We start from the raw sequence: 22,880 nt of genomic DNA, 5'->3' as shown, positions 1-22,880 counted from the left end.
TCATGCAAACCGCTCCTGTAAGAACGGTTGTAAACGGCACAACTCAGGATAACAGTTACTTGATTGCGCAAATTTTGACGCCTTGTGAGGTTAAAAATCTCTCTGCCGAAACAATTATAATATCACTAAAACTCTGCTGGCGGGCTGCTGCTGCTCACTCCCACCTTAAACGCAGTCGCATTCTCCAAATTATACGAGGGTGCATTGATTGTGCCGATAGATTGCAGCAGTTATGTGGAGCTTTGGCAGCCTATTGGCTTTATTCGGTTTAATACCTTCAGGGTTTACTTGTGAACAATTTAGCAGGGTTCTGCATTAGGAGTTGCTGCATGCTTCCAAGTCGATGCCTCTGCAGCATTTTAACAAGAGCTGTATTCACAGAGGAAGGATCACGTGTGTCCCATTAAACTGACTGTTGCAGTTAATTCGCTCTTGGAATCCAGATGTTTTAAAAGTGATCTTCGACTGCATCTTTGGCACCTTCTGCATCCCAGGTGTTTCCCCATACTGACGTCTCAACCCTCACAAACAACCTTCAGTACTTATATTCCCCCAGGACAGTTTTGCTAAAAAATATAACCCTATTACACCCATGTGCGGTTCTCATTCTGCATTTTTGCTTGTCTCAAACAGTTTGAATGTGGGCCCAGATGAACAATATCACATCTTTGGCTGATATCTAAGAAGAAATTCAGCATATATTATTAAAACATGGATCAGTGAATATGTCAAGAGTCAAGTATGCCCTGCTGTGTTCGATTGCAGAGCTTCACCTGTGCAGAATCACCATTTTGTTTTCACCGCACTTCTGTTTGACCTCACTCGTTTTATTTTCAGCAGTAACAAGTATTCAACAGAACAGTCTCTGAACCCCTACCTCCGTCCGCAGAAAAACTGCCAGTTATATTGCCACAACCAAACAACACAAAGAAAAGTAAGTCCAAGAAGCCCAAATAGCAGTTTGCTACTTCATATTTGATTCCAAAGCGTAAACTCTGCCCAGATTTCTGCATGTTCTGATATAAAGTACAGGCTGAGCAGATACAGTCCTACCATTCTCTCTTATATCAAACATGTCAAGATGTAGGGATTAATAAATACGTAATGCTTTAGTGCTATCTAGTTGCTCTTCCAACACTTTTCAGTTCCCCTAGGTAACATCTTCGTTATTGGTTTTCTGTTTTTAAGAACAGAAAGACAGCGTAATCACCTCAATTCAAACTAAACGATGGCCAAGGAACAAGGAATCACTCCTTTAAAGGTTGTGCAAGAGGCAAACCTGTAAATATAATGCATGCAAGTCTTCCAAAATGTCTCCACCAGGTTTATAGAGACAAGGAGAAACTGTAAATTTCGCCAGCGCAGTAGCCACTGATCTAGCTTTCTGTAAATGTCTCCACTGCCAAATCTATAGAAGCAAAGAATGAGACAGAAACCTTTAATTCATCCATCTTCTGGGAAAAAGAAATACAAAATTGCAAGCAATCCCAAATCACCCCAATGAATAAATCAATCAAAAAAGATAATGTGTGGACTACAAGCCATTGTCTTTCTAGATTGAAAGCTTCTATCAGTCAACCTCTGTTTTGAGTTGCAAGAAATACCAAAAAAAGGAATCTATTATCCTGGTGGAGTCTGAGAGAAGTCCTTCCATTAAATGTAAACCTTGTTTTGATGTTCATCTTATTTCTGGCAAGTAAAATCACTAAGTGACTACTGCAGTGGTGAAATTATACCGGGCTTAAACTAGGTTTGTCTGATATTGTTGAAAGTAAGCATAGGTTATGAAGAATTTGTTTGAGTTCTAAGGTAACAGAAAAATCTAATATATTAACTAAATATTACATTGCAGCAATATGTTCACTTCTTAGGTATCGAACCTTACATGCAGCCTTGAGACCTTTACCCTCTCTCTTTTTTAGTCATTTATTGGGAGGTCTGGGAAGTGTTTGTCTGGATCTGGGCATGTGTACAGGTATGGGGCTGCAGAACGAACCACTAATGAGCTGACTCATTACAGAGGAAAGGAAACATGACAGCGAAAAAAAGCACCCTGGAGCTAATCCAGAGAGACCAGCGTGGAGGTGAGGGGGTCAGCTGTGTGTGAGTTGGTGAAGGTTGATTACACACACTCAGTAGAATGTCTATTCTAACACGGTGAAGCTCTAGATGTGATTAAAAAATGGGAAAAGTGGAAAAACTGGAGATATTCTAGAAAAAAATGTAAAGTTGAGAGAAAGTAGGGATGTACTTCAACACGTACCCTTTACAAACTTAAGAAAAAATCAGAGCCTTCTCACATTACAGCTCAAGACAAAGGAGATCAACAAGACAGCATTTGTGGTTCAAGACACTCAATGTGTGACACTTGATCATAATGATCAGCTGCTTAATTCATGTCTGAGAACGTTTAATTTTGACATTATTGTTAAGTGCTTTAACAAAATGTTTATTTTTAAAAGCAAAGGAAAGAAGATAACGTGTACACGTTAAAGATTTGAACATACTAATGAACTACAACTCTGTGTTTAAAACCCCTTTGTAGGAAAACTTAGCTAAACATGGGTAATCCTTTTTAATTTACCCTTTTACAGTTGGAGAATTTGCTTTTATTTTGGCCAAATGAGCACAGAAAAGCAAACAGCTGAAATATATTGTCGGATATTCTTTTAGTTCACTTTTAGTTGCCTGCTATTCTGTCATTTCTGCAGCATGTCTTTGGGAACTGGCTGCTAGACGCATGGCTCATTGACAGGTCTCTTCTTTGGATTTTTTTCCACCTCCTCCTTTCCTCCATTTCTCTCGTTTTTTCCCATCCTCCTTTTCGGTGGAGGCCCTCTGGACCCCATCCTGTTCATCTCACATGTGAAGGGTCAGCGCTTACCTCACAAAAAAATAAACCAGTCTCTCAATGTGAAGACCTTTGTGTATGTCTGGAGTCCGCCTACCCTTCTTCCTCTCTATTTTTTCACTTACTTATGCCCTATAGAGAAGAACTGGCTCCTTTCATGGTGCCTCCCTCCCCCCTGGAGTGGACTTCTGTGGCCCCTAACAGCACATTTCTATGCCTTATTGCTCCGGCTCCTCCATGAAGACCAGTTCAATCAAAGGGGTTGTGAGAACACAGAAGGAAATGAACTGACTTTGTGCTTAAGCACATTGACGTATAGGCAAGATCATGTGGTGAGGTACGTGGGGCAAGCTATTAACAAGAGAATAGGCAAGAATGTGCAAAATGTCACTTAAAGGGCTCTGAGGGTCCATCATGGAGGGAAAATGCCAGGACCTGCTTGGTAGTAAAGCGGTTTTATAAGGTTGACCCTGCTGGTTGTCGTCCAGCTTAATCCTCATTGTGCTCCAACTTCCTGCGGACCAAAGCAGGTTTCTCAATCTCATCTCCACTTCATGTTTAATCTCTCCCCTGGCCTTTCATTAGGACCACACCGTGTGTTGATTGTAGAGAAATGAAGCGGACACTTCATTTTAGGCAAGAATGAGCAAGAGGAAGCTTTTGTCCCCTGAAGGAATGCTCATAAGACAGAGAGGAACCCTGTTTGGTCTGACTTTGGTTGCTTTACGAGGCTCTGAATAACGCCATGGCAACGCAAGCAGAAGGTCTCCTGGATCACATGGCGCTGATGCAATTCAGAAGAGAAGGGTTTGTCATTCTAGTCAGGCCTGACCCAAATTACAATATCCTGAGAAAATAAAAGTGGTTTTCATCTACCAGCTTGCATGCACAAGCTGACTTAATTGGGTTTGCATATTTTTTGGCTGATAGCAATAATAAACAAACATATGAATGTTTGAAGTCTAATCACTGAGAAAACGGGCCTGTTAATGATTTAACACAACACTGTTTAGCCCATGGCTGCCGGATTATTAGTGCTTTCCAATTGTTTACCCGGTTTGTCTACAAGCCATTCTCCATCTGCGACCGTAATTCTCAACGTTTAAGCTTAATAATCTTTCATTTTCATGTGTTTATTATCTTGTATCAACAGCCTCAAGGATAAATTAAGCTTGACATGGACTAACAGCAAAAACCAATTAGCAGCATGTCCACACAGTTGACCAAAAGACGAGACGTCAGTACAGATCCAAAAGAGAAACTTTCCTCGTTTAGATTTGGTTAAAGTTCTTTTTTTAAAGTAATTACAGACACGGTTTGAACACCAAGATCCAGATGGGGAGCCTTGAAACCATTTGCAAGAATCAAGACTTGCACAAACTCCAACACTGAGAACTTTTCTGCTTTCTGTGGCTGGTCAAGTAACAATCTCACCAGCTCATCAGACCTGTAAAAGCAACGCCTCTCTGTGTGCATCGAAAAGAAAATCAGAATCCACTTACTTTGCTCTGGAGGTCTGGTAGTTGTATGTCAGGGTTTTAAAGCAATAGTTTCTCAAGACTCTTTATCTGCACCTCTGTCCTGCTGTCCTTTCTCTCCAATACTATTTCCCTTTGTGGGCTGAGCAAACGATGGCTGTGCAGGCTTTTTTTTTTTTTTTCTTTGGTTAGTACTGCTTGGGTTGAGGGGAGGGTTTTGGGGTGGGGTGTTAAACTCTGGGTTTCCTGACTCGTGATCAAGAGCTCATTACCCCCCAAGGTCACTCCAGGGACGCCCTGCCTGGCACTCCCCGAGACACCGGAGAGAAGATGGGAGAGGCAGGATGAGAGAGAGAGAGAGAGAGAGAGAAAGGGCAGCTAAGAGCCCGAGTGCACAGGGAGATCCATGGGGACCAGGAAGAAGGAGCTGGCAGAGAAGAGACGCAGATAAACAGAGGGAAAAGTGAGACAATGAGCGACACTGATCCAAAGGCCAACGGAGAGGGCAGATAGTCAGCAGGCGTGGGCAAACACAACGGAATGCTGCACGAACCAGTGGAGTCAAACCGCGCTGTTATATAAAATATGGTGTTGATCCATGGACAAGTGGGAGACAGCCAATCAATGGAGTATTGACCGAAAAGAGAGAAAAAAAAACTGAGCAAATCTCTGGGTTTGTCTAGTACGAAACACTAATACTTTGTCACATCATATCATTTTTTGTGTTTTTTTCTTAAAATACAGATTCATAATTTTGAATTTTACACCAAGTCTTTTACAGGCACATATCCTGCAAAGTCCCGTCCCACTTTCTCGGCTCTCGGGTGTCGGGACAGGCCTTATATAAGCAATAAGGGTAACACTTTATTTGAAGGGGGGTGAATAAGACTGACATAACACTGTCATAAACATGACATAACACCTGTCATGAACATGAATAAGCCTTCATGAATATTTATGACTGTTGTCATAAAGTGTCATTCAGTAAATTATGACACTTTTAATACAAAGTTGACATTATTCAAAATGTCTTTATGACAACTTGACATTAACCAGGAAATCATTACTGTTTAAACTTTACCTATAATAACATAAAGTTACCTAATTTTTAAAGTGCAATCAGTAATACTTTTATAACAAATTTATATCAGTAATGATTTCTTGGTTAATGTCAAGTTGTCATAACAACGACATTTTGAATAATGTCAGCTTTGTATTAAAAGTGTCATAATTTACCGAATGACGCTTTATGAAAACAGTCATAAATATTCATGAAGGCTTATTCATGTTCATGACAGGTGTTATGTCATGTTTATAACAGTGTCATGTCAGTCTTATTCACCCCCCTTCAAATAAAGTGTTACCGCAATAAGTGAGCAGGTGATTAAACAGAAATCTAGCATCAGATGTGATTTAGATCTAGCAGATGTTAGCTACTTAAATCAGTTGATTAATTGAAGTTGTTAGTCTCATACTTTGAGCTGCTCATTAAATGATCTAAATTTGCCGCCTTCCTGTTCTACTCCTCTCCGATTCCTTCCCAAAGATCTTGTAAAAGAAGCTTGTCAATAAATACAGGATGCTCTCAGGGTGTCGGGAACGGCAGATGGCTGGAAATGGCCCTGCAGAGCATTTTGTTACGGCTGTGAAAGCCTTGATTGACAGATTACGACACACCCAATCAATAACATGTGCCATTAGCTCTGTCCACAAAGCCCAGTATACTGATGTCGGTTTGCCTTCATAAACTCTCTGAAGTCCACACAAAGAGGAACGGCCTCGCATGCGGCTGCCTCGCCACCCTTGGGGTATTGATTGAGTGCTTTGGATGTTTTAATTCTGCAGTGGATCAGGATGCCTCCAAGAGTCATAAAACACACCTCTTTAGGACCGACAGATCAAAGATTGCTCTTTAGAAGCTATGCACAGCCGTTCATAATGTAAATATTGATCACTATTGGAATTTGTTGTAATATTTACTGAAGTTGCGTAATTTTGCTGTTAAAAGTATGAGGATGCTTGATGTATTTCAAGAGGCTTATATTCATATAAAAAAAAACACAAGTCACACTACTTGATTTCCCCCTCCCCTCCCTCAGAAATAAAATGTAATTTTGAAAGAGAGCAAAACAGGTGCAAAGTTGAAAAAAAAAAGATTACTGGGCGAAAGGGCAGTATCACAAAAATGATGAGTAAGAAGGTGCATCCAAACAAGCTTTCATTCTAACTAAATATAAAATGAAAGCAGACACCAGGGTCAAACTGAATCAACTTTTGACAAGATGATCAAACGGCAACAAAAAAAGGCATTTTTTAACCGTTTACGTCTATCTCTAGAATCACTACAAAAGATTTTTGTTGGGTGTAAATTATGAAGTGTTGGGAAGCGGAGGATCGTATTGCACTGCTGGGGATTCCACCATCAACTCCATGATGGTCAGTAATTAGTATGACTCATAGCCTCCTGCTGATAAACCCACACTCATCCACACTTCCTGTCAACTCATACATTATAGATTTCAAAACCCCGCCAGAGCTTCTCTGGCGATATTTTACCCCGACTGGGAATCCCTGCTTTGTATTCACAGCACTTAAACCTTTTCACACCAAGGTAAATTACAAACACAAACCTAAATGTACTTGCTGAGGTTGTAGAAAGTGGGCTGATTTCACACAGACTGGAAAACCAACCACTTACTCTCTCAGGCCTGCAGTTGGATTCACTCTTTTATGATAATTAACTTAGCTAATGTAGGTTCTTGGCACCAATATATCATGAGGCTTACAAAGCAAATCATGGAGAATATGCAGGATATATATATCCCAGACAAAGGGGGTTTGATGTATGCAGGTCCAAGGAGAAAAGAAAGGCAAGATAAGAAAATCAAAGCAAAAGGACACTGCCAAGATGGCAAAGATGCAGCAGAAGCAAGAATTCAACCATCTTTACCAAATCAGTTCAATAAAATTACCAACAATAGTTATGATATTCAACTAAATTTTAACACAGTTTAATTGTGATCCTGTTATCTTTTGAGCAATAAGCCAAACAACGCAAAGTGATGACAGCTCTGAACTCTGGGAAAGCTTTTCATCAGCAGGGACAGAGGTGCTTATAATGTCTGGAAACATAAGGCGATTTAAGAAGAAAACTAGTTAGACGGTGCAAACAACTTAAAACAGAACTTCATTTTCCGGAAGGACAACAATCCTGCAATGCAGCGGTTCAAATCAAAGCAAATGTTAGAAAATGGAACAATCAAAGCCCAAACTAAAGACCAATTGAGAGAACTTCAAATTTAGCCATCGATTTTGCAAACAACGGTGTAAACGTTCAGTCTCTAGTTGTGTGACAGCGACAGAAACGTGACAGAACTTTTGCAAATATGCACTACTTAATATTCAAATCCAGACTAAAAACCCACAGCTGCTTTTGAAATATGTTAAAACTATAAAACTAGATTTGATTTTGATTTATTTTTAGTCACAGAATGACAACGTGGAAAAAGTTCGCACTGTTTATGAGGATGTACGCTGGGCGCTGCATGGAAATGACAGTACACTCATGGATAGTCACCATTATCTGCCTTTTTTAGTGTTTTCCTTGTATCAAAAGATCAAAGAAAGCTCCACCAGAAATCAAACTAACTAAACACAGAAACCATCTTTATATTAAGTCCAACTGCTGCCTCACTTTTATTCCCCCTAACTGGCTGCTGTCATTATGAGTCTGAACTGAGCAGCGGTCGGAGCTTCAGCAGCGCCTTTCATCCAGCACATGTCCACCGGCAGTTCAATAACGGGAGTGGCAGTGACTGGGCTCCTCTTTGGTACGAGTCTGATGAAACAGAATGAAATCAGCCTGTCAAAGTCGCTCACCACATTCCAACTACAGATTCCGACGGCTCTCCCTCTTCATCCCGTCCTTCCTTAACACAACACACAGATGAGAGTGCCAGGAATTGGCAGAAAAGTCATTTTTCTACACCCTTTTTTTCTTTTTTTCAAGAAAAAAAAGCAAGTATTCAATTTGTGCAACAAGTCTGGGAGGAAATGAAGATTGAATTTATGGCTTCAAGAGAAAGGGAAAATAACTGGTTGAGAATCAAAAAAAAAATTTCTGTTGTGAGACAATCAAACGCAGCATATTGGCTCTGCTTATAATATCATATTCATTCGCCGTAAGAACATTGTGCACAAGCAACAAATAGAGCAGCAAATGCCTTGATAGTTTGCCTCAAAGAAAGTAACATGCTGCGCTTCAAAGTACAGACGCCGACGACACACACACACACACACACACACGCACACACACACACACACACACACGCTGATCATCTGCAGTGCCCTAACTGGCATTTAAATCATAGGTCAACCATATTCTGGGCTAATAAAACGAGTCAAACACGTTTATTTTCACTTTGATCGAAAGTTAATACTGAAGGGAGTTTCCTGAAACATCTACCTTCTTTATTATGAAAAGATGCAAGAAGTTTATGTAGATTTTAATAAAAAATAAAATAAAAATGTTTTCATATTGTGTATGAACAGCACTGTGATAACGTACATGCCACCTTACAGATTTCTGCAGCTTCTGCTCTGTTGAGGGAACACGTCGATATTTTTTTATATTAAACTATGACAAGCTAAGTAAGCAAGCAACGTCGTTTTTAAATGTATATTCCATTCATTAAAAGAAAACCGAACAGCTCAGTCTTGCATGAAATCAATTAAAATGACGGCAATGAGAAATAATGAACCGGCTTAGTTTTTATTTCAGGTTAGATTCGATGGCACGCATAAACTCAACCGATTTTATGTCAAAGTATTAGTTTGAGGATGTAAGAAGTTGCATTCATTTTCTTAAAATTTCTCCAAAAAATGTTTTTTTTATTATCATCTTTAGCTAAATTGTTAAGGATGTAATCACATTTAAAATTGGGGGTGGGGGGATGATCACTTCTGTCATGGAACTATAGATGTATTGATAAGTGTGCAATCAAACTGTACCAGACAGTAACTCAATTCCAGTTTTATGCCTATGATTTATAAATTGACTTGATTCCTCCAACTAATAATGCATGATAACTAACAATCACCTCAGTAAATGTGAAATTCATCAAATTCTGAATTCACACTCTTTGTCTCCACCTAATCAGTAATAAACTAATTCCACTATGTTCATTCAATTTCACAAAATCCTCAATTTCATTTATAAATCAGAAGCTTTTGGTTGAAAACATGCATCTTTGAACAGTAAATTGATTGTTTTTCCAAATAACCTTTTCTGGGGTTTTTTCACTATATTTTGCAAAGTCAAAGACGATTAGATTTTGCAAACTCTGAAGCAATGAATCACCGTTTGTTCATTCAGGACTGCACGTACATTCATATTCAAGTCTTTATGGGATATTTAACCTCATTTCAAAACAATTTAATGGTTATTAGCAATGACACACTTGCAACAGGTTTGTAATGGTTAGAAGGACGATCAGACTGAAACTGAACGACTGTTCCTCCAGTTCAAGAACGCTTCTTTCTAAATGTCAGAGTCTGAAAACTTGGAACCGGTCAAACCAATAGAAATCAATTCCAGTACATGGTTCAATTTTCAGCCCACGCCTCTGAACTTTCTTAGCTGAATAATAATGCAGCTCAGACCAGATAAATCAAACTCAGACTCTCCCTCCGTGTATAAGAATGTCAGGGGGAAAAAAAAGCCTCTCCTGGTGAAGCCCCCTTAAAAGACCACAGAACTTAATTTATGACTGACAATTAATCTGAAGGACCCAAAAAAACCACTCCAGCACGGGCGATGGAGCATGACGGCGCCAGCGAAAACACCCCTTACCCGATTCGTCTCCAAGCCAACACTCTGGCCCCGTCGCCCAGCATTTATCTGCCTCCATACGCTTCCTTGAAAAACTCATTAATCTCTAATGGCTTCATTTGGTGTTCCCAGTATGGCTTGCGTATGTTCTCATTAATGACTTTTCAATCTTGCGGTGTGGAGCAGAGGCGAGATTAGAAAATGTCGTTTTTAATTTTATTTCATAAAGTCACTCCGTCTGAGGAGAGTTTGTACCGCATGCGAGGTTTCTTGGACGTAATGATGATGTGGCGGAAATGAAGATAATCTGTCGTTTAGTCGCCTTGTATGAAAAAAAAGAATAATGAAAAATTTGAGAAATAGAACCATATTATAAATATTGCATATTGGAGAACATAATAGGACATTTTTACGTGACACACAGTTATAGTCTTGTCCTCAACTGTCGTTGGGATCCTAACTGTCCTGTTTGGCATGTTTTCTTTCTTTTTTTTCTGTACTCCATATTTCATTTCATTCTGTCCAATTCAGAATTTCAGTTGTCAAAACAACCCGGAGCCAGAAAAATGAAAGAAAGTGCGTATACTTGAATGGATCTCAGATGGCAGGTGCACAATGGCTTTGAGGCCTATTAGCGAGGGAATCGCTGTGAGAGAAAACGCTACGCAGACGGCACGACGTGGGCGACACTAAGAGGGAGGTGAAGAAAAACCTAAGTGACATATCATTTTCCCAGCTCTTTTAGGAGTAACTTTGTGTCATTCAAAGAAGAAGAAAAAACATGGAGCTCTGTTCTTAAGCTCAAAGCGCCTTGTGTGTTCTCGGCAGTCACCTTTAACAATAGGATTAGTGCCAGGCTGGATAGTGGGGGGGGGGGGAAGGCAGAGGAGCGGAGGATGAAAAAAAAAAAAAGGGCCAGGGATCGCTGCTATCGCTGATGGAGCCTGAGCCCCTCAGGGTGCTCCTCTCTCTCGTTTTGATTTGTTTTCTTGTCATCCAGTCTGTAGCCAGTGGGCTGCGATATGTTTGCTCGGCACTGGCTCCAGCCTTTTATCTGCCGATTGAGAGACAGAAGTAAGAGGAATAGCTCTGTGACCATGCACTGAACCTGCTTTGTCCAAAGTGGCTCTGACAACAGATCCGCTTTGGTTGCTACAAATCTGATGTTCCTGAGCCTTTGTGCCGATGATGGGAGTTTTTCCTCTCACACATGCAGCACTTTGTGTTTGTACCCCTTTGAAACCATTTGTATTTTGTCACATTTCTGTGTGTCTTTTGGGGATTTCTGCAGTAAATCAACACATTCAAAAACCACTGAAGGAAACGACATGAAAACCTTTGAACGCAACTTCCTACATCAACTTTTAGCAATTGTGCGATTTTCCAGCACTTTCTCCCACAAGTGCTGGAATCACATGCTTGGTTTGGTTGCATTTACCCAGAATCCCCTGCACTACAGTCCATTTCCTGGTCTCCAGCCTGCTTGACATCCAGATATCCATTCTAATCCCACCAGAGTTCAAGTCAACCAAACTGAGGCCTGGTGCTTTAGGCGGACCAGAGTTTGTTCTTTTGGATCTGCATCAACACACATTTACACCTTCATAAAAGAAGCAGACTTTCTACACAAACAAACTAGAGTTTGCTTAAAGCAGACTAAACAGGGCTGGTGTGAATGCATCCTAAATTACACACAGAGGTGGATTTATTTAGGGGTATCCGAGTTAATATCACTTTCATTTGCAGAAAACTTTCCTTACACTTCACAACACGCCTCTAGTTTATGTTTGCCTCTCACAGAGATAATTGTGGTTTCAATGTGGTAAAATCTTAAGTTAAATGAGTATAAATACTTTTGTGAGCACTTCATACCCACTTCTGTGGGATGCAACTTGTCCTTACTGTGGCTTTCTTTTGCGAATTAAAGAAGCAGCAAATAACGTCAGAGTAAAATACCTCTCTCACTCACCCTGCTCGCATTTTTTAAGTACAAGGACAGGCATAGAATCTCAATCGATTGGAAAATAAATTACCAGCGACATCCTGAGCAGAGGGCCGAAGATTAACTGTAACTGCGGCTCAATCTTCGCACAAACGTACGCAACTTTGAAGAAAAAGAACTTGGCTCTGCATCAGAAAGTGTTTGACTGATGGGAAACTTTATGCATTTGTCTCAGTTTTTGACTTTCTCTTGTAACAAACATTTAGTGAGACAGCTTAAAGGTTTGTGATTGGCAGGGGGCCCTCTGCCTCATTTCTCCACTTGTGCACTTCTCTGCAAATCATCCGAGCGTTTAAACACACATCAGCTTAGCAGGCGCTTGTTCTGCCCTTTGCAGGTGCTCACTGTCAGTTCAGGAGGAGGTAAAGTAAATAAAAGTCCACATGACAACAGAGCTCAGACCATCTGCAGCCGGCACTCTGCAGACTGAAGCCTTACTGTTCATCCATAGCTACACACATGATGACATAGTGCGTCATAATCAAGTGAAGGGCATGATTAGAAAACAAAAACAGCAGGGAAGTGTCACGAGCTATTAAAATCCCACAACGCATGCACGTCACGTCTACCTGCAGCATTTCAAATGATTTCCTTTAGTTGATAAAATATAATCAGTCTTGATTGAATGTTGTTTTCTTGTTTGTTAATTAGGAGTGTGTTTATCGGCTCGCAAGGCTTAACGATGATGCAAAGAGGAGGCCCTAAAGCAGCACAAAAAAAAGAGGTCTACCAGACGACATTTCAGAAAACTTCAAACAAGTGAGCACATGCATGAACGTCTGAGAAAACAGGATCAATTCTGGAAGACATGAATGAAGTAGGTAATGTAACATATGACGCTGCAAGAGGAAGAAATGCTGCTTTAGTTTTCACACATGGCTGTTTGACTTGACTAACAATATTTCCAGCAACCTTTTCGTAAGTGGTAAAGTAGTTCAGTTGAGTTCTCTAAGCCAGCTGACAACCAGTGCACAGCATCACTACTGATGATTATTAACCACACAAAACCTGAAAGTTTACTTGAACCTGTACCTGTAAGACAGAGTTAACTTTAAAATCCTCCTGAAAAACTTAAGTTGGGCTTTTTTTTAAAATTTCATATAGAAATAAAAAGCAAAGAAAAAAAGATAAAGCATAGTTTTGGGCAATAATTAAGGGACTAAAACATATAGATAAACTCAAACTTGACCAAAAGTAATTGATTTTCAAACAAAAAGTTAAAATTCAGAAAAGATCCAAAATGTTTTCTGAGTTTTAAACATTCAAACTTGTGATCTCCTGGTAAACGATAAACATCTACAGCTTTCTTCAATATCGTTCTCTCCTGAAAGGAGAAAGCACACGGCTTTGAAGTACGAACAGCTTTCTGTAACGAAGCGGAAGCTTCTCAGACGAGTTCAAACAGATTGACCACATTTCTAAAGAGAAACAGAAGGTGCTCTGCCACCTTACTGCCTTAAGTGGAGGAGTTAAAGTCGTGTTCATAATAGAGGGCAGAACAGACCGGGTTTCACTTAATGGCGGGTCAGATTCCAAAGTCTTCCATTTTTAATGCAGAATTTCGCCCTGCTCTAAGGGGCTTCATCATCATTTGAAGTGCACGTCTTAAAACGGTCATTTTAGTGGTGATTTGGCTTTGGCTGCAAAGTTAATCCAAGTTAATGCAGTGCTTTGTCTGACGGTGCATGTTAAAGCTATTCCTCCTAAATGTAGCTTATGTTGTCAAACTGCCTCATCTGGCAGCAAAAGCATTTTTGGTCACTTTCTGTTTCTTTATTCGATTCTGCCTGAATGTGTGCATGTATTTAGTTTGCGAGTCTTACTTCTAAGTTCTGTCATGCACACGAATATTGATCCCAGGATGAAAAATTGACCGCTGTGCGCCGCTTGCATTCGGACGTCACGTTTTCTGATTGCCTATATTTGAAAAATGGCCCAAACAAAGCAGCTGCAGGGATCCATGTTTCATTCATGTTTTAGTTAGCTGGATTTTTTCAGCTGAGCAGAACGAGGGGAGCGCCGGTCACATCAACGCCGCCCAGCATACAGATGAGGATGTGTCTGGTCTGAGCTCTGTGATTCTCCCTTAATGAGGTTCAGCAAAGCCCAAGTCCAAGCAGGTTAAGCTGGCCTTGTTGACCTTTACACCTCATAAGCATCAGTCACTGCAGCCTGACAGACTGCAGAGAGCAGACCGACGCTCCAGAGACTTAATTTGAGGATAACCCAGATTTCACTGGATTTTACAGTTTTCATACCCCTTAAGTTTTTTTCATGCTTTTTTTTTTCTGCAAATGAAACCCTGAAAACTGTGGTGTGAATGTTTTTCCATCTTCCCTGGGTCAGTACTTTGTAAAAGCATCTTTCATTTTAGTTACACTGCCAGCTTATATCAGGAACTGTGGCACCTAATCAAGCTTTAAAAACCCTGACATATTGGTTGAAAGCCAAAGAGAGGTTACTTTATCTGTTTTGTTATGGTTTCCTGTCTTTATTGTAACTTGTTGTTTGTGTTAAATGGGTGACGCCTGTATTATAGTCTGTGCTTTCCTTCGAGGGACGTCTCTTGTTCTTATACCTGCCTTAGGACAACCAATGAAAATTAGCTGTTGAACTAACTCTTACATATTTACATTGCTGCTTACTGCTGGCATGTTGATTAATGTGCATTGTTTTAATTTAAATAAATGCATAAATTAAAGTATAGAATATGTCTTTACCAGCTTTGATTCAGGTGAAAGGATGCATCTAAATGTTTCAGGATTGCAGCTAACCCACGTCCTTGTATATAAATCAGTCCTTCTCAAGCAACGTTAGCCGCAGTCAAGAGTTTTTGTCTTGCAGTTCTCTCTCTGTTTCGCAAATGAATCACATGATGGTTGATTAGATAGAAATTCATTGAAGTAAGCCTCTCAGTTCTGGTGCAATGCCTTGATAAACTTGTAGTCTTCCGCCTCGGGCATCGACTGCTGGAGGGGGCGCTGCTGCAACCAGAAGAAATAACTAAATACAATGAAATGACTAATAGCAGAAATGTGCATTCCTGACTGATGTCCTTTTCTCCTGGTCTGTATTGAAAATAAAGCATTTAAATAATAAAACCTGCCTCCCGATGCCTCTGTTATTCCTTCCTGATGCGCCTCCCACAGCTGGTAATTAAAAGCAGTTAAAATTGAACCTCTACCCATCGTGACAAACCTGAAACAGCTGTGAACTGGTGATATGATCCGAGTTTATTTCTTGTGGAGTGTTTCCTTTGTGAATAGGCTGAGAAGAAGCAACACCAGGCATGAAGTGGTTTAGTTTGAACAGCAAGTGAGTCTGCTTAGCTTTTCTGTCAGTCAACTTCCTTCATTTCCTCCCTCTGCATAGAAATGTCTGAATAAAAAATGTTCACATCTTCAGACATGTGAATCCTGTGTTGTCCTTTTATTTATGTAAATCATCACAGAAACCTGCAAAGAATTATGTTTATTTCTGGGTTCGCTTTAGTATTAGTCTGTGTTTAATCTGCCAGTCATTAATAATCATACTTTATGCATTCCCAGGACAGAAATGTATACAGCTCTAAACTGTAATCAATAATTAAAGAATCTCTCTACTATCATTTTTTTAATAATTATTTTTCTTCATAAAAAAAAAATCATTCCGCCAGACATCTCCAAAAACAAAAACATAGACAACTCTCCAACTCTGGGATTTATGGTGAAATCAACGAGCGGGAACGAAGGTCTGAAGGGTTATGTAGTTGAAAGTATTAGTCTAGACTGCCTCATTCATTGATTCTTTGTCTGACTGATGTTGGTGCAAGTTGTAGTCCATGACCCCAGTCATGGTGCTGATACTCTGATCCTTACTGGGCTCGGTATTGATCAATCTTTTGCACTGTCTACAGTTGTGCGAAAGCAACCCGTTCATCGGATTTTGCACGTTGCCATGTCTCATCCTAATGCTGCTGTTTACGTGGCATTTTGTCTTTGGTTTCCTAGTTTAACCCAATTGTAGGAAGACCAGAAAAAAAAAAGATTTAATAATAAAAACTAGATAAAAGACATCAGACCAGGGAAGCCTAAATGTACAGAGAAAATAAAACGACTAAGATGCAAAACAATTCATGCATATCACATGTCCAAATCACAACGAGCAGCACAGACAAGTGAACAGCTGCTGACGGGAGAGAGCAGACTCGAACAAACAAGGAACACAGCGTTAGTGAAGATGGCTGTCACAGTAATGGTGGAAAAGAAGCTACGTTTGTTTGTGCTTCCCACATTTCACTTAAATGGAGCAAATCGGTTCTCAAGGCAGAGACGATGCTTCCACATTGATCTCAGATTCTGTTTACGCCATGTTCAGCTGCAGAGCTCCAAGGCTCACTTTTAAAAGTAGACTTTTTTTTGTGTGTCTTTTTCTAAAATCCGTGACTGTAATGGTGCTGATAATATAAACGTATCAAGATAAACAGATTGTTAGGTTCCGTGTTTCTGTGTGCTTATTTTTGAGTTTCTCTGTGTTCAGTCCTGTGTTCCTGTTAGTCTCTGTCCTGTCCTCCCCGTTGATTGCTCCCCAGGTGTGTCCCATTCCCCTGATTACCCCGTGTGTATTTAAACCCTCCTGTTGTCTGTGTTCCTCGTCGGGTCCTTGTCTAAGTTTGTCTCACGTCTAGTCGCCTCCAGTAGAACTGTTAAGTCCTGGATAGCGTAGCTCCCCGTCGTATGTCGTCGTTTGTCTATGTCTGATGTTGTTTCACTCGCCAGTAGAACTGCTAAGTCCTGGTTTGAGTTTGTTCCCCGTATAGTCCTGTTTGACAGTTGCTACCGGTATTTAGCTGCATGCTTGTTCCTGCCGTGCTGCCTGCCTTGGACTGTTTGAGCATCATCATTAAATATATTCATCATCTTCACTATAACCTGGGTCTCAGCGTCTCTCCTCACCGCAACCACACCACCTCACGACAGAAGGACCCGACCAAGACCGGTGAGGAACGCCAACATGGACCCAGCAACAACCGCCACAGCTCCACCCGTTTATCCATTCCTCAAATCCGTGGACATTTATAACATAGAATATGAGGAGGATTTCCAGCATCTGTCAAGTATGTTTCACGCTGATCCGTTCATGCGGGACTTAATTCAGGAAATGCATGAAGAATTCCTCATCAAGAAAGCATTCACCTCACCTGTCAGAGCTCCGCCACCTCCGTCAATCCAGGCATCCTCTCCAGCCACCACTATCTGCTCGTCACCTCAACCAGTTCCTGCCTCCTCTCCAGCCGCCGCCATCAGCCCGTCTCCTGTCGCCACAGTTCCCCTGGCAGTGGGGTTCCAAGCAGCCAGGCTGGCGCCCGGGCGGCAGGCGGCACGATTAGTGGCGTGGGCCGCTCCCAAGCCGCCCGAGCTCCCAGAGTCTGCTGCCGGAGCGCAGCCGCCCGAGCTCCCAGAGTCTGCTGCCGGAGCGCAGCCGCCCGAGCTCCCAGAGTCTGCTGCCGGAGCGCAGCCGCCCGAGCTCCCAGAGTCTGCTGCCGGAGCGCAGCCGCCCGAGCTCCCAGAGTCTGCTGCCGGAGCGCAGCCGCCCGAGCTCCCAGAGTCTGCTGCCGGAGCGCAGCCGCCCGAGCTCCCCGAGCCTGCTGCCGGAGCGCAGCCGCCCGAGCTCCCCGAGCCTGCTGCCGGAGCGCAGCCGCCCGAGCTCCCCGAGCCTGCTGCCGGAGCGCAGCCGCCCGAGCTCCCCGAGCCTGCTGCCGGAGCGCAGCCTTCCCCCGAGCCAGAGCTCCCCGAGCCTGCTGCCGGAGCGCAGCCTTCCCCCGAGCCAGAGCTCCCCGAGCCTGCTGCCGGAGCGCAGCCTTCCCCCGAGCCAGAGCTCCCCGAGCCTGCTGCCGGAGCGCAGCCTTCCCCCGAGCCAGAGCTCCCCGAGCCTGCTGCCGGAGCGCAGCCTTCCCCCGAGCCCGAGTTTCCTGAGTCTGCTCCGCCCGAGTTTCCTGAGTCTGCTCCGCCCGAGTTTCCTGAGTCTGCTCCGCCCGAGTTTCCTGAGTCTGCTCCGCCCGAGTTTCCTGAGTCTGCTCCGCCCGAGTTTCCTGAGTCTGCTCCGCCCGAGTTTCCTGAGTCTGCTCCGCCCGAGTTTCCTGAGTCTGCTCCGCCCGAGTTTCCTGAGTCTGCTCCGCCCGAGTTTCCTGAGTCTGCTCCGCCCGAGTTTCCTGAGTCTGCCCCGCCCGAGTTTCCTGAGTCTGCTCCCCCCGAGATCCGAGCCGGCCTTCCTGCCGGCCCGGCGGATCCGCCTCCACGTCTCGGCTTTCTGCGCCGGAGACGCCGCCCGCCGGATCCGCCTCTGCGCCGGCGGAAGAGGCCGCCGGACCCGGCTCCACGTCTCTGGTTCCTGCGCCGGCGGAAGAGGCCGCCGGACCCGCCTCCACGTCTCTGCTTCCTACGCCGGCGGAAGAGACCGCCGGACCCGCCTCCACGTCTCTGCTTCCTGCGCCGGCGACGCCCGCCGGACCCGCCTCCGGGACTCCGGTTCCTGCGCCGGCGACGCCCGCCGGACCCGCCTCCGGGACTCCGGTTCCTGCGCCGGCGACGCCCGCCGGACCCGCCTCCCCGCCCACCCTGGTGGGTTGTTTTCTTTGTTTTGGACTGTTTTTTCTGGACTCTAGCCCTCCTGCCGTCGTTGCCTTCTCCGCCCACCCTGTTGGGTAGTTTTTTGTTGGACTGTTTTCCTATGGACTCTTGCCCTCCTTCCGTCGCCCCTCCACCCACCCTGTTGGGTTGTTTTGTGTTTATTTGGATTTTTTTTTTTGTGGGCGTCTGGTATCCGCCCTTGAGGGGGGGGTACTGTTAGGTTCCGTGTTTCTGTGTGCTTATTTTTGAGTTTCTCTGTGTTCAGTCCTGTGTTCCTGTTAGTCTCTGTCCTGTCCTCCCCGTTGATTGCTCCCCAGGTGTGTCCCATTCCCCTGATTACCCCGTGTGTATTTAAACCCTCCTGTTGTCTGTGTTCCTCGTCGGGTCCTTGTCTAAGTTTGTCTCACGTCTAGTCGCCTCCAGTAGAACTGTTAAGTCCTGGATAGCGTAGCTCCCCGTCGTATGTCGTCGTTTGTCTATGTCTGATGTTGTTTCACTCGCCAGTAGAACTGCTAAGTCCTGGTTTGAGTTTGTTCCCCGTATAGTCCTGTTTGACAGTTGCTACCGGTATTTAGCTGCATGCTTGTTCCTGCCGTGCTGCCTGCCTTGGACTGTTTGAGCATCATCATTAAATATATTCATCATCTTCACTATAACCTGGGTCTCAGCGTCTCTCCTCACCGCAACCACACCACCTCACGACACAGATCAGTAAGCATCCCACCCCTCCACCGTTTTAAATTGGGATAAAAATATTCTTAAAACTTTTAGCTAAAGAGAAAAATTTACTGTTTACGGGAGAATTAAAAAAAGGCATTTTTGCAATAAGGGAACCAACTGAAAAAGCTTCCTATTGTTTCAACTGAAAACCTCTCCAAGTTATTAAACAGGAAAAAAAATAAAACCCAGCTCTGCCAAAAAGAACATCAAAGTGGTTTGAAGTTATTAAACTTAATTCAGATTTAACATAAAACTTGCATGAACAATCAGTTGATCCTTCGATATAAAATCCACGCAAATTTGTTTTATTATCTGTTTATATTCAAATGAAACATAGACACACAAAAAAGTTAGCTTTTTTATGCAAATAGTAGCTACCACCAACTTCTGAGCTAATTTGACAACTGTTGCAGCCGGACAAAAACAAAGTAATTCAGATTACTTTTTAGGTTATAACATTTATTTACCAGTCTCCCATTTTATCTCCCCTGTTTATTTCAAAATAAAATGCTTTTTAAGTTTAGTACATGCACAACTCACGGCTGGAGCGCCACGTGTGGCCATGACCAACAGCACTGCAGCACTGCTACTGCAGAGCCGAGGTGAAAAGCACAACCAAACACTCAATAAGTCCTGACCCATGTCGGGAGTGTGGCGTCGTAGAGCGGGAAACGCCAACACATCGACTCCACATGCCTTACTGTTTCATCAAAACGAATGCAGCCACAAATATCTCCTTCTCCGTGGATCGATGGACAATTACAGACCCTGCTGTGGTTTAAGCGCCTCTCCCTGGACGACGAGTCCACTCCTGGCTGCAAGAGTCATAAATAGATTGTGTGTATTATAGACTAAACTAAAGCTATGATATCAAAGCATCTGTAGGTCATGTTTGTTTCATTTAAAAAGATGCCACGTAAACTTGCTGTGGTGGTATTTTTAGAAAGTAGACGTAATGCAGAACAGAGAAGCCTCCTTCAACTAGATGTGACATTCATTAGGCTTAGGCCGCCATGCTGTTAATAATCTTTGAAGAGAAAAGGGGGGGAGAGGGAACCTCAAAGACTTTCAATTGTTCCACCTCGTCCACGATAAACCTGTGATTTTTCAAGCTTAGCGCTCAGGAAGGCCTCATTATGCAATTTCTATCATCAAATGCTCTCAGTCAGGGCCTCTGTTAAAGAGTTGCTGTTTCTCTTTGTCTTGAAAGAAACCGCAATAAAAAAACCCGTCTTATCAGCTTCTCCACTTGCCCTACAATCCACAACTTCCGAAACCATTTTTTTTTTCTCTGCTGCTTTCATAAGCGTATTAAAAGATGTCAAGACATGAAAATCATTAGCCCTTGTTGTCTGACATTTAAATGCAGCCAGTTCTCTGAGTCAGCCAAGGACAGAGTCTTCTTCTTGTCGAAATGTCAGACTAATAAGGCACAAAGAGCCACTGTAATCCAATTTAGTGTTCATCTTTAAGCAAAGGATGCAATCAAAACATTCAGGACGTTCGTATCGCAGCAACATGTCCAAACTTCTTGTCTTGTGTCTTCAAATAATTTTTGTGTATTTGTTGGTTGCTGGGGAAAACATGTCTTTACTTATATCACAACGGTTTAGAAATGGAGCATACAGGGTTATTGTCCATCCTTTGTTGCCATAGTTGAAGTTTTATCATTTTATTTATTGTCCTGTCTCGTGGTTTAGTAGCAGGTCCTGGTTGAGACACTCTGATCAACCTAAAAACAAAGTTCAAAATGCTTCAGCAATTCCAATACTTATTCTATAGGAAGTAAAGTTTTTTCTAAATATGTTAGTGCACGTTTGTGATGCTGCACTTCAAAAAGGAATTTATTTTAAACAGCAATAAATATGGAGGCTGTTGTTTCCATTTAAGAAAACGAAAGGCGTGCAGCATATTATAAATAAATATGGGTGAAAGTTGTGTAGTTCTTTCTAAAAAAGGCAGATTTTTTTTTTTTAATAAGCTCTCAATGTAATAAAATCTGATTTTGGCTGCAAACAAAAGGTCGTGAAATGTGAGCAGGTGGGATCCGATGACAGATGAGATGTGGATGGTGGAGCTGCTGGTGGCCTTGATGGCAGGTCAGTGAGTCGGCATCACTTCTCTGCCAGATCCGTCTTGTACAGTAATAAGGATCTTTACAGGGCTGCTGACTGCCCAGATTACAGGATTACTTCTGTCGTGGACTGTTTGACACCAGGGGGAAAGCTCCAATCCCATTTCTGGCAATGGAGATTTATATTAGCCAAATCCTCCTTGCGGCTCAGATAAGATACATAAATATAATCTCATTGACACGACACTGGCGGAAATCCTTCTGATGCGTGTCGCTCCAGGAATGATAATTATTCCTGAAGTCTCCTCAGAAACGTCGTGTCAGGCAATGCCCACCAGAACAGATGTTTCTGATTCATCTTTGAAGAGCTCTCTGTCCTTTCGTGACCATTAGGTCACTTACTGACACATTGATGTGCATCACATGCTCTCCAGTATGTTGCCACGTGCTTTTACTTCTCCCCCATCAGGATCACATACTGACATGCGAGCATATGTTCACTCATCGCGGTCAGTCGACAGAGGGAGTGTGTGGCCTCCAGCCAGCAATCCATATCTTATCATTTACACCGCACAGCGCCATGTGGACGATGGGAATCCGTCCCATGAATGATCCTATAATCATGTGACGGCACCTTTGGGCATGTTGCTTGGAAAGGAAGCTCATCAATCTGAGCCCTAAGAATCCCACACTGATTTCTGTGGAAATCAACAAGCTTGTGAGTTTAATGTGGATGAATATTTGTGTCATTTATGGACTCAAATTACAGCCGTACGAAGAGATAGGCATGGATCAGAAAAAGTGAAAAACTTGCAGCACATGAAAAGATGGAATTTAAAATCAACAGAGTGACAGGAAGTAGGAGAGTTAAGCACTAGGAAGTGTGATGACTGAACAAGGAGCAGGTGGTTGATTAGAAATGGGGTGCAGCTGGGAGGGAGGGCAGGTAACTGAAGTTCAGCTGAGGAGATGAAGGAAATGAATGCTAGAAACACAGAGGGAATCAGGGATGTCAGGATGTTGGGTCGTCCTGATCTGAGCCTAATGATCCTCATAAACCCATAGAACCAGCACGATTTTCATGTGTCCATCGCTGCCTTGTTTGGTTCTGAATATATTCAAGTTAAAAGTCTAAAGAGATCACACAAAATACTGAGAACAGACACTTTCTCAACTATTGCTCCGATATTCTTTGAAATATATGGCCAGAAAAAAAATAAATAACAAAAATGTGGGTCATCCTCATCAGCAGACTCATCCGGCTAAAACATAATTGTCATCACTTTGCTTTGCTGAGTTGGAGTTAAGAAGGAAGCC

General features: G+C 42.7%; 2 protein-coding genes across 3 annotated transcripts in view; both read right to left on the bottom strand.

Annotated features, from left to right (window-relative positions):
* Window positions 1–22,880, bottom strand: part of gnai1 (guanine nucleotide binding protein (G protein), alpha inhibiting activity polypeptide 1) — a 424,795-nt gene that overhangs the window by 353,974 nt on the left and 47,941 nt on the right. The window lies entirely within an intron of this gene.
* ptn (pleiotrophin) overlaps window positions 1–22,880 on the bottom strand; it is a 63,457-nt gene that overhangs the window by 36,543 nt on the left and 4,034 nt on the right. Inside the window, exon 1 of one of the 2 annotated variants that reach the window (XM_015002864.2) lies at window positions 4,354–4,938. The exons of the other annotated variant lie outside the window; for it this stretch is intronic. The gene's annotated coding sequence lies outside the window, so the exon portion shown is untranslated. Of the gene's footprint in view, window positions 1–4,353; window positions 4,939–22,880 lie in introns of those variants that run through there. 2 annotated transcript variants of the gene reach the window in all.

Source organism: Poecilia mexicana, unplaced genomic scaffold, assembly GCF_051168715.1.
Source record: "Poecilia mexicana isolate PSO_F unplaced genomic scaffold, ASM5116871v1 scaffold_23, whole genome shotgun sequence".
In the NCBI taxonomy this organism is placed as follows: domain Eukaryota; kingdom Metazoa; phylum Chordata; class Actinopteri; order Cyprinodontiformes; family Poeciliidae; genus Poecilia; species Poecilia mexicana.
The sequence above is the reverse complement of the archived record's forward strand: the minus strand, read 5'-3'. Positions and strand labels throughout refer to the sequence as shown.